At 39.1% G+C, this 12,412-nt stretch overlaps 1 long non-coding RNA gene across 1 annotated transcript; it reads left to right on the forward strand.

Moving 5' to 3' along the window:
• The first annotated feature begins 3,400 nt into the window (after positions 1–3,400).
• LOC121680400 lies at positions 3,401–12,412 on the forward strand. The gene is made up of 2 exons (XR_006021682.1): positions 3,401–3,697; positions 12,278–12,412. It is a non-coding gene; the product is annotated as an uncharacterized LOC121680400 (long non-coding RNA).

Raw genomic sequence — 12,412 nt, forward strand, 5'->3', positions numbered from 1 at the left:
TAGGTCCTTATTGATATTACAAGATTAACGTACCTGCAGTAAAAACCAAGCATGTCCGATAAACATCCTCACTTCATCCTCACTTACACTTCATGTGAACATCGTCCTGTCCTTATTAGATGTTCGCTGCGGTAAATTACAGTCCTTGTAGGAAGTGTCCATTATTTTTTCAACCCACTTTTAACTTCCAAAAAAATTACGTCTCACTGCAACGATGCGCCATCTAGTGGACAAACGACTACTTATCGCCAATACTGAAAATGCAGCCATGATGATGATGATGAATATTTTGGCTTTCTTTTGATCCTATTGAATTTGTAATTATGTATCGGCCGTTCTAATACCGATAGTATGTGGGTGCCTGTGTGTGTGCATGTTTATATGTGTGCACCGCCATTTACAGGCCAATGAGTGTACAGTCACTAAATGTACACATAACCTAATTTTTTTAGCCCCCCCCATGGATGAAATTCTACGAAACTTGGCATACCCCCAGAGAATGCCAGGTCAATCATACACATAAAATTTGGTGCAGTTCTGAAGATCTTAACTGAAGATAGGGGCGATTAAAGCAGAATAATATTGCATTTTCATTTTTGACCGGGACGGGGGGGGGGTCCTTGTATGAAGCGTCCATTGTTTTTTCCAACCCACTTTTAACTTCCAACAAAATTACGTCTCACTGCAACGATGCGCCATCTAGTGGACAAACGACTACTTCTCGCCAATACTGAAAATGCAGCCATGATGATGATGATGATGAATATTTATTTTGGCTTTCTTTTAATCCTACTGATTTTCATTTTTTACCGGGGGGCAAATCACAAATGAGTGATTATGAGCCAGGTTGATGTGGGCCCTTGAGACCAACATACCATAAAAGATTCACAGAGAACTGTGTCTGCCCTACCCTCCTTTCGGGGGGTCCAGTCCAGCGGGGGGGCTGCAGATCAAAACGAAAAACGATGGTTCCATGCTATCCATGTGGGGTTACATGCCCACCAAGTTTTGTGTACCCCGGTCTTTCAGTGTCCCGGGAATCATTGACGGAAATTTGGGCATGCGAAAAAGAAAAAAAAAAAAAAAAAAAGAAAGAAAAAAAAAAATCTGACTAAACCTATATGACCGCCGCTTCGCTGCGCGGCGGTCATAATAACTTATAATAGTCTAGGTTTTGCTCCTACTGCTTTCCCTGAAATTCATAACTGAAATCCCCTCGTTCACGAGTCGTGGACACTAGCCTACTTCATGTCATGTTCAGCCCACGGTTCAGTTCATAACGCCATAAAACTCGCCATCTAGCAAGCTAATCTATATCAGGTTTAAAGACAATAATCACATTTATTTGATCAAGTTTTCACCTGAAGAGCGTTAATCACAAACCCATTGATAAACAGCACATCTGAATATAGAGCTGCCATGCTCAATGAAATGTATTTTATCAAGATAAAGTTCGTGTTCCCTCTTATAGCATGTATTACCCTGGAAATCCAGACTTCTCGCGAGAGCACAATGGAATTGTCTCTGTGAGACACTCTGGCAAAGAGCAATAATCAGGGGCGGTTTTATGGGCGGGACCACAGGGGCCCTGGCCCCACCTGAAATTTCATTGGCCCCTGAATGGCCCCTGTACCGTCAATCATCAATAAATGTCAAACTTGTTGAGAACGATGATCAGAGATGCAATTCCATTCCCAAACAACTGGTGGCAGTAATGCACCTTTTGAAGCTTGAAAGCTAAAGCACACAAAGAACTGCTTAGGTCTGTGCACGAAAGAAAGAATACATTTGGCCAGAGCCATAGAGAGAAATTTGACTTTGGTAGGTACTCTATACATTCAACAAATAGACAGACATACTGTACAATAGAGACAACAATATACATTGTGGCAGATGCCAACACAATATACAAAACAACTATACAAATAAGACATAATACCAATATAAGTACACATGGAGTGTGATGTACAGTGCAAAGTAATAGTCCAAATGTAATGTGCATGTGTATACACACCACTAATATAATGTAATCATGACATTAAAGGTAGGTGTTAAAAAAGTAAAAAGGTTGACAGTGGGTTATGAAAGTTAATAACAATTAAGTTACTCAAACTTGTTTCATTTTCTTTCTCTCCAGACATTTCCCATTATAGAGCAGCTGGTTCTGTGCAACCAAAGGTATTCCGCAAGATACAGCATGGAAATAGGAAGAGGCCACTAAATGACTTCTAATACAAAGACTTCAAATGGTTGGAGTATTCCATATTTAGTGTTTTGCTACCCCTTCCATAATTTTTTCGCTTCCAAATTCCCCATCGTCTGTCTTCAAATCAGAATCAGACTTTTGTAACTGGAAGCAAGACGGCGAAGACCATTCCAAATCAGACCATTGTAAAAATAATTGTTGAAAAAACAATAGTGTAAATATGATGTAGTTGTTGCTCACATGTGTGTGTGTGTGTTTGTTTGTTTGTTTAAATGTATGCAAACTGGCAGTGAAGGTGGTTTCTCTTATCAACAAAAGGGGAAAGAGTTGAAGTAAAACTTGTCCAATTGAACAAAAATGAATATGATTGTACAAATATGATGTATGATTTCTGTTTAAAATATCAATGCATTTCCGCTGAAGTGTCTATTATATTTTAGTTTTATATATTGTGTTTTCAATGCACATTATAAATAAATGGGAAAAAGATTTATATTGGCTTTTTAGTTTTTTAGCAAAAGTATTTGAACAAGGTGAGACTGGTGAAATATATGCACCTTACTGCTGTGGTGTAGTCTAGTTAGCTGTAGTGGGTATACTGTGATCAACCCCAAATGTTAATAGCCTACCTTTCCTTGCCTATTTTAAGTGGGTATACTGAGATGGTGATGCTTTTTAAGTGGGTATACTGCATAGTCCTGCATATCACATAGACTACACCACTGACTTACTGAACAAGGGATTTTCTGTGCATGGATGTTGACCGGTTCTTGGCCCCTCAGTGTCTCAGAAAAATCCTAGAACCGCCACTGCTCTGAATGATTTCGGACTTCGACGCAATCGGATAACAATACGACCAATGTGTACTGTCCACCAACGTTGCAGCGTCTTCATCAGTTTAGCTGGTTCCCCGGAATGTTGGGGTAAAAGTAACGTGCATTATTGCCAGTGGCGGTTCTAGGATTTCTATCACAATTGACTTGGACCTTTGGTCTGCTTTTAACAAAATTCTGGCTATGATTGTTTCTTGTTTTGCATCATGAGCCATCACTGCGCCTATTGCATTCTACTGTAGCCTTAAGCCTACCCAGATAGCAAGGTGACATTGATATGATGTTGATTTTCCATCCAAATCATCATTTTGGTTGAGATTGAAATCTCAATGGTAAATAGACATTGAATCAGCATTTACAATCCTGACAAAACCCCGACAGTGCATGAGCATAGATAGAGAGACATCGAAACAACATTGGTTTATAGTTTATATTGCCATAATCGATAGAGCATCGATACATAGTTCAGTAAAAGATATTGAAAAGTCATGGATGTATGGTTTACTGGGACATTTTGACGTGGTGATTGAAAAGTAGTGGATTTTTAGTTGACCGCGCGACGACGTTTGAACTGTCCGGCGGGAGATCATTTTGAGCAATGGTTCAGTCAGACCAACCGTGTTCAGCTCTCTGTCAAGTTCGCCGCTCCACCTTAATGGTAAGCAAGCATTTATTTATCTAACGATAATGTTTCAATGTGAAATTGTACTACATTAAATTCGGGCATGTTTACAGTCTATGTACATCGTAGCCTACTGTCTAACTTACAAACTCATTCATGCTTGAGTCAACTTAGGCTAGCTACGTTATCGTTGCTGGTCAAATTAATGTTTTACGTTAACGTTAGCAGTTCATCATAATGTTATGTTAACGTTAACGTTACTCGGCAGTCTGATTTATAATTAGGCCTTCCTTAACGTTAGTTGTCAGTAAGTTAGAGTTTATTATATTCATATGATTTACATAAAATGTTTGTTGAGTTTAAACTTTTACTGTCAAAATGATAGGCTGAAGATGATGTGCTGCTGGCTAACGTGAACCATTACTTACCAGCTAGCTAGCCTAAATTGACTCAAGCACAGGCTCGGATTGGTAATCTGTACAACCGGGCAAATGGCCGCCTATTTGCGGCCCGTCATGTAGACCTAGGCTTAGCCAAAGATTGTTAAGGCGCCTTAACAACAGTGTTGCCAGATGCCAGCAAGGTTTTCCAGCCCAAAACCTCGTCAAAAACCGCGAGAATGCACAAAAAACCGCACAGATTTGCTTTTGCTTGTTTCTCATTTAAACACATTAAAATCATTAACAAGCTTTAAAATGACCCATTTTTCGACTTAGCCTATCCAATTTCAGAAACAATATTCAATCAAATGAACGCAAAAGTAGGCTACACGGACGTCAGACTATTATTCTATAAGCTTATGTTACGGAAAATAATGCAATAGGCTAAACATAGACTATTAATCTGTCTGTTTAGTGTCAATAGACGCTTGGAACAAAAGCATTCAGTAGGCTAGCCTAACATAAAAACATTGAGTGGATATATGAAGAGTGTCGACTCTTTGCAGATGCAGTGCGTTCATAACTGGTGGGCCAACTGTAGGCTACACAAAAAATATTTTCATAGGCCTACCCCAAATGTAGGCTAAAGGCTTGAGTCTGACACCTGTGATTTAGAACAATTAATTAATAGCCTACCTAGGCGCTATATATTCCCTGAGACAGGTAGTTAGGCCTAGAGTTTTCATGAAAATCGCGCTGAATAGGCTATTTAGGACAGTGTCAGTGCGCTCTTTGCAGAAGCAGTGCGTCCATGCATGACAACTACACGCAAAAAATATTTTCATACGCCAGATATAGGCTAAAGGCAAACTTGAGTTTGACACCTGTAATTTAGAACAATTAGTAGGCCTACCTGACAGGCAGTTAATCCTAGTTTTCATGAAAGTCGCGTTGAACGAACAGGGGTGTCAGTGCGTTCTTTGCAGAAGCAGAACGTTCATGCATGGGCCATCTCTACACAAAAAACATAGGCCTATGGCCCTTCGTGAAAATCGCTTTGAGCAATTGTTATTAGGCCTAAAAATAATTAAAAAGTTCTAGTAGGCCTAGGCTTTGTCAAACTTCCTCAACAACTGTCGGGCTGGACGGAACGTGGGCCGTAGTCCTATGTCAAGCCATTCGCGCAAGACCTGCGCACATCCATCAACCCTGAAAGAAGGGGTAAGTCCATCCTGTCTCGTAGGTAATCTTTCAGCAGTGTGCACATTCATGAAGAGATTGACTGTAATGACAAAATGCTCTTTGCCCACTTTGGCATATTGACATTGTCAGTCAGCTAGCTAAGTTTGAAAACCCCGCGAGCTGTGTGTTTGAATGGCGGTCTGCGCCAGAGTAGGGGAGAACCGGACTGAAACACTTTTTAATTAAACGTAATTTACAAAGACATCGTAAAACACTGAAAGCTAATATTTTGTCACAAGCAAACTACATCGGTCCTCTGTCAAATACAGTTGCATTTTCAGCTCTGAACAAAACCATTCAGGATTTATTTAAGGAGAAATCGAACATGCGTTTTGTTTCATTCGTCCCTCCAGACCGGGATAAATGAAACGACATGGGGGACGAAAGAAACATACAGCTTAAACTTCCCACAACTTCAATATTTGACAACATCATGAATGGTACTTGAAATATGTGTTAATTTGGATAAATTACTGCTGGGCTTTACTGTCTGCTGTGAATATCTAACAACTAATTGCGGTCATTGTGAAGCGCATATCTCGCGGTTATGGAAATACCATGCACTATGCCATTTATATGGCTAGAATGCATGTTTCGATACATAAGGTGACGTGAGCTGAGAGTGTCTGAGTTTAGGGGGGCACGTCAGCCAGAGGGTGTGTGAGTGAGTGAGTGAGAGACTGCTGCCTGCTGACCAGAGACGGTCGCTGGAAGAAGGGTCTGAAGTGCCTTTGTTTCGGCTACAAAAACGCCGAACTTATCCGAAACCAGCCCAATTTTTATACACCCGCCCAAACCCATTTTTGCCCGCAAAATAGATTGCAAAACCGCCCAATTGGGCGGGAAACCGCCCAATCTGGCAACCCTGCTTAACAATCTTTGGCTTAGCCTATAAATGCAGTTGCATCCATTTGGATTGGGGGGTGACAGGTCAATCATTTTGGCCTCTTCATGACAGGTTCAGTGTGTGTTACGATCGCGCCCCCTGCCCCACCCCTCAAGTGGATTTGTCCAAGCAGCCGCTTGGTTTGTGGGGAAATATAGCCTACGAGTCCATGCATGGTAGCCTAGGCTATATAAGTGCCCTCCGCTGGCTGGTGTTCACATCATCGCAGTTTAACCGTAAACAGCAATCAGAGGTGTCTAATTTTATTCCATAAATATATTGTTTTCATAGACGTAAGTTGCACGCGCTACGAAGAGCTTCCATTTACTGCACCATGTAGGCTACTGTAGTGCGGTTTGTCTGTCAACATAAAACAATCTCCGGGTACCTACAATTTTCGCACAACTTGGTGGAAAAGTGTAGCACAGGTTAAAGAAAACCTATTCATGTTTGGACTCAAAAGGAACTTCAAAGTATTTCCCATATAGTAGCCTTTTAGCTCACAACGACAATGAAAGTGGAACTTGGAAAGTGGAAGTCTCTCCACCGAGTGTTACATTAGATGCACAATCAATCTCGATGCACGTAAAAAGTATCAACTGGTAGGTTAGTAACGAAGGTAGCCTAATTTTGCAAAATGTGATGACGGCACACAAACTTGGGCAAAAACGTTTAGTATACACTTGTGGTGATAGCCTACAGTTAATGTGAATCGCTGACTACAACCAATGTAGAAGATTTGCACCAAATAGGCCTAAAGGCTGTGGTTGTGTTTCTACAACATGTTGGCACAAATCGTAATTTCTGTCAACTATGACGATCTCCATGCATGTTCAGTAGCCTATATTTTTCATTTAGTCAAACAGTGACATGTGGTTTAATCAGTGTTGGGCAAGTTACTTAAAAATCGTAATATATTATGTATTACTTATTACTGTCATTTCAAAGTAATTCATTACATTATAATATTACTGTCTCTGAATTGTAAGGCATTACACTATTGTATTACTTTTAAGTTACTTTTACCAAAATATCTAGAAATATGGATTTGTAATTCTAAATGCAGTTTATTATGCTTAATGTAGCTCATTGCACTTCTAATGGAGGGTGATGTGGTACAACATAATGACTGAGCTAGGCTTAAGGCTACAGTAGAATGCAATAGGTGCAGTGATGGCTCATGATGCAATACAAGGAACAATCATAGCCAGAATTTTGTTTAAAGAAGACAAAAGGTCAAAGTCTGGTCAATTGTGATAGAAATGCTGTAACTTTAGGCTTAGGCCTACTCATTAAAATCAACAGAGAGCCCACTACCTGTATATTGTAACCCAAAACTTAAAGACATGTCAAGATAGGCTACACAGTGCAGCTACTGGCCATTTTGGTGCCCTAACTGATGAAATACAGTATTAACCTAAGTATGTCATCATATGGCCAACTATAAAGATGTAATCTGCCTGTTCCCAGGGATGGGTAGTATTTCTGAAACATGTAATATGTGTTTCAAATGCAAAATAGTATTTTGTCATTTGTATTTTATTGGGTTGAAGGAAATGGCTCTGTATTTTGTATCAAAATACTTTATTGGTGTGTATTTTTGTATTTTAAAAATACTGCAAAATACTAAATGTGAAAAACACAAAAAAAGTAGATACTACAGACAGGTGTAATGAATAATTGGTAATTAGGCAACAATGGTTTATGTTTATCGCAATCAGCTAATGTGAGAACAGCTGTGTTCAACAACACTTACAGATTTTCAGTGACGGCTATTGCTGAAGCATCAGCCCTGGTCTGAAGCACTGGTGTGAAGTGGTACGCAAGTAAAGATGAGCAAGTTGACCTGTGCAAGTTCACATAAGGACACTGACAAAGGCAACCATGTCCCATTGTCTCCATGCCAATCTTCAACAGAAAAATGTCAGATATCTCAACCACAATGACATCAATAGATGGTAAGGTGTTGAGTGTGTTTGAATTCCCTTCCTTGTAGCATCCTTTTCTGCATTCCACAGTGGGGAGAAGTTCACCTTGTTTAATTAAATAACAATTCTATTTCCTTATTAGCTGCATACTAGAGCTTGGAGATATTAAGGCACGTCAAGTCTCTCACATACTGGAACTTCAAGGTATGATTTTCTTATTCAGTTCTGCACTGGACTTGAATTACGAATTTTGGCACAGATACACAATTATGATTTTGGCCTATTGATTATAATGTGGTTAATTGAAAGCTCTGTCAGTCATTTGGATAAGCATCAGCTAGATGACTAAATGTAAATGTAAATTCTTGAATTATTCTTAATTTTGATCACACTACATGAACTTGCATATGGTATACGACAGGGGCCAAATTGTATTGTTTTTTACTATATAGTTTTAATAGGCTAAATGTTTGGGATAAAAAAAAGCTTTTTTTGCAGTGCTTCCATACTTCCTTGAAAAAAGTATTTTGAGTATTTTCTAAATACAAAAATACAGTATTTTATTTTGATACATATGTAATATGGTTAGGCCTACTGTATTTTGTAGTTTATTTTGATACATTAAAAATGAGGGTATTAGGTATTTTACTTAGAAATACATTCTGATGTATTTTTGCCCATCCCTGCCTGTTCCCAGCATTAGCACAACACTTTGCGATGATTAGCTTGTCACCTGTGACGATATATGGTAGGCCTAAGCAGGGCTGTAGTACTCGAGTCCGGTCTTGGACTCGAGTCCGGACTCGAGACCGTTTTTCTATGGTCTCGGACTTGTCTCGGACTCGCTAGTATTTGGACTTGGTCTTGTCTCGGTCTCGGCCACTGGTCTTGCCAAATATGGCTTTTGGTCTCGACCGAGTCCAGGTGTCTTTAGGGCCATCAAAATTAACGTGTTAATCGCCGCGATTCATTTTGAAATACATAATGCGTTACAAAATATTAACTCAATAGTGTTTACCTTTGTGGGGGGCTGATGTCACGTAACGGAAGCCGCAAAACCTAAAACCGCAAGCCTGAGAGTTTATTTTACTGTCTGTGGAGTTAGCTGAAGATAAAGAGGAACCAACATTTAGCCAAATAGTAGCTTTACTGCAAACTGCTTTTCACTCTTGTTAGATAACGTTTACAATGTCAAAATGCACCAACTGCAACAGTTACATAAAGATTATACTTTTCGGGTCCTCTCCATTAAGATCCAACTTGAACGTATGCTACTCCATTTAATTAAGAGCGCGTCTGAACACACACGAGAAGGAGAGAAAACGATTGGCAGGCTCCAGCTGGCTTGTCGTTGTTGATGATAATTGATATCTCCTTTTTAATATAAGAAACTTATAAAAGGAAGGCAACAAAGACGAGGTTAGAGGAGATTGCGGATTTATCCGATTTCCACTACTGACCAGTTATAAACATGTATGTAGGCTGCACTCACTGTGATTTGAAAAATGGACAAAAATATGAAGAGTTGTCTTTGCCTTTGTGTAATGGAACTGGTGAGTCTTGAAGTCTTCAATAATTTGTTTACATGAAGCACATATTATGCCGATTGAAACACATTCCATTCAGATAGCTAGGTGACTGGCTCAGGCTCATCATTCACTTTTAATTGCAAACAGAAAATGTCTAGCTAGCATCATGTCATTACATGCTTCTATTTCCAAAGGAATGAAAACTGTTTATACCAACTTAATATCATGCTTATCATTGTTAATATTGTACAATACATGTGGTACAAACAATATTAGAGCTTGTGGACTAGCTATAGGCTATATTTCAATGGAGCTGGTAAAAAAAAGATCATTATGAGAACGTGGCCACAATGGGCTTAAAGTAACAGTGCACCATTTACAAATGAGTTAAACAGCATCATATGTGTAGTATTTCTTAAGAAATGAATACTTTAAAACACAATTACTGTGTCAGTATTATCATTTAAATAATATAAAAGTGTTTTACTTTTACCTTTGTGGTTACTCATTAATTTTGTGATTTATGTTGAAGCTTTAGTCTTTAGGAACTTTATAATTGCGGTTAATCGAGATGAATTCATTTCAAAATATATATTTTGAATCGTTTGACAGCCCTATAATAATATTGGAGAAGGGGAATGGCTACACTTACAAATCCTGGGCGTGTTCACACTGTTTTTGCTTTTAGATAATAATAATAATAACCCAAAATGATTGTCTTGATACTGTCATGCACAAGACTTTTTTTCCTATCCTGGACTCGGTCTTGACTCGGACTCGAACCTTTTTGGACTCGGTCTTGTCTTGGACTCGAACCTCTTTGGACTCGGTCTTGACTTGGTCTCGACTAGTCCTGGTCTTGGACTTGTCTTGGACTCGACAAAGGTGGTCTTGACTACAGCCCTGGGCCTAAGTGACTGACCTATCTGGGTACACTCAACACCTTACCATATATTGATGTCATTGTGGTTGAGATATCGTAATTCAAGTCCAGTGCAGAACTGAATAAGAAAATCATACCTTGAAGTTCCAGTATGTGAGAGACTTGACGTGCCTTAATATCTCCAAGCTCTAGTATGCAGCTAATAAGGAAATAGAATTGTTATTTAATTAAACAAGGTGAACTTCTCCCCACTGTGGAATGCAGAAAAGGATGCTACAAGGAAGGGAATTCAAACACACTCAACACCTTACCATCTATTGATGTCATTGTGGTTGAGATATCTGACATTTTTCTGTTGAAGATTGGCATGGAGACAATGGGACATGGTTGCCTTTGTCAGTGTCCTTATGTGAACTTGCACAGGTCAACTTGCTCATCTTTACTTGCGTACCACTTCACACCAGTGCTTCAGACCAGGGCTGATGCTTCAGCAATAGCCGTCACTGAAAATCTGTAAGTGTTGTTGAACATAGCTGTTCTCACATTAGCTTATTGCGATAAACATAAACCATTGTTGCCTAATTACCAATTATTCATTACACCTGTCTGTAGTATCTACTTTTTTTGTGTTTTTCACATATAGTATTTTGCAGTATTTTTAAAATTACAAAATTACTATTTTGCATTTGAAACACATATTACATGTTTCAGAAATACTACCCATCCCTGGGAACAGGCAGATTACATCTTTATAGTTGGCCATATAATGACATACTTAGGTTAATACTGTATTTCACCAGTTAGGGCACAAAAATGGCCAGTAGCTGCACTGTGTAGCCTATCTTGACATGTCTTTAAGTTTTGGGTTACAATATACAGGTAGTGGGCTCTCTGTTGATTTTAATGAGTAGGCCTAAGCCTAAAGTTACAGCATTTCTATCACAATTGACCAGACTTTGACCTTTTGTCTTCTTTTAACAAAATTCTGGCTATGATTGTTCCTTGTATTGCATCATGAGCCATCACTGCACCTATTGCATTCTACTGTAGCCTTAAGCCTAGCTCAGTCATTATGTTGTACCACATCACCCTCCATTAGAAGTGCAATGAGCTGCATTGAGCATAATAAACTGCATTTAGAATTCCAAATCCATATTTCCAGATATTTTGGTAAAAGTAACTTAAAAGTAATACAATAGTAGTGTAATGCCTTACAATTCAGAGACAGTAATATTACAATGTAATGAATTACTTTGAATAAGTAATACATAATATATTACGATTTTGAAGTAACTTGCCCAACACTGATTAAACCACATGTCACTGCTTGACTAAATGAAAAATATAGGCTACTGAACATGCATGGAGATCGTCATAGTTGACAGAAATTACGATACTGATTATATAATATCCTATAGGTCCAAATCTAAATGTTTGGGTTCAGTTTATGAAGTGTTGCTACAGCATGATACTGTGTGTTTGTTATTTATGGGGGGGAATCAGGGGGGGATTTTGGTATCGGTGGGCTTGTGTGTGTGTGTGTGTGGGGGGGGGGGGGGGTCGTCGGTCCAGTAGTGGGCCAGTCCAGGAGAAAATTGCCAGGGCCGAATTTTGTTCCCAGTCCGACCCTGCTCAAGCATGAATGAGTTTGTAAGTTAGGCTACGATGTACATAGACGGAATATGATTATTCTAAAGTTTCACTTGTAAGTAGCCTTCAGTTTAACATATTTATCTAACACTGTATATCTTTCTTCTATTTCTGTTAGGTGCCGCTTCACTCAACTGGATGGTCAGGCTGACTGCAACCGTAGGCCTACTGAATAGATGGCAGGGAAGCACAGCACACGGGAATTTATAAATGAAGAAGAGTGAATAAATGCACTTGCTTTTCAAACTGATAA

The sequence above is a fragment of the Alosa sapidissima genome, chromosome 13 (genome assembly GCF_018492685.1).
Source record: "Alosa sapidissima isolate fAloSap1 chromosome 13, fAloSap1.pri, whole genome shotgun sequence".
In the NCBI taxonomy this organism is placed as follows: Eukaryota; Metazoa; Chordata; class Actinopteri; order Clupeiformes; family Clupeidae; genus Alosa; species Alosa sapidissima.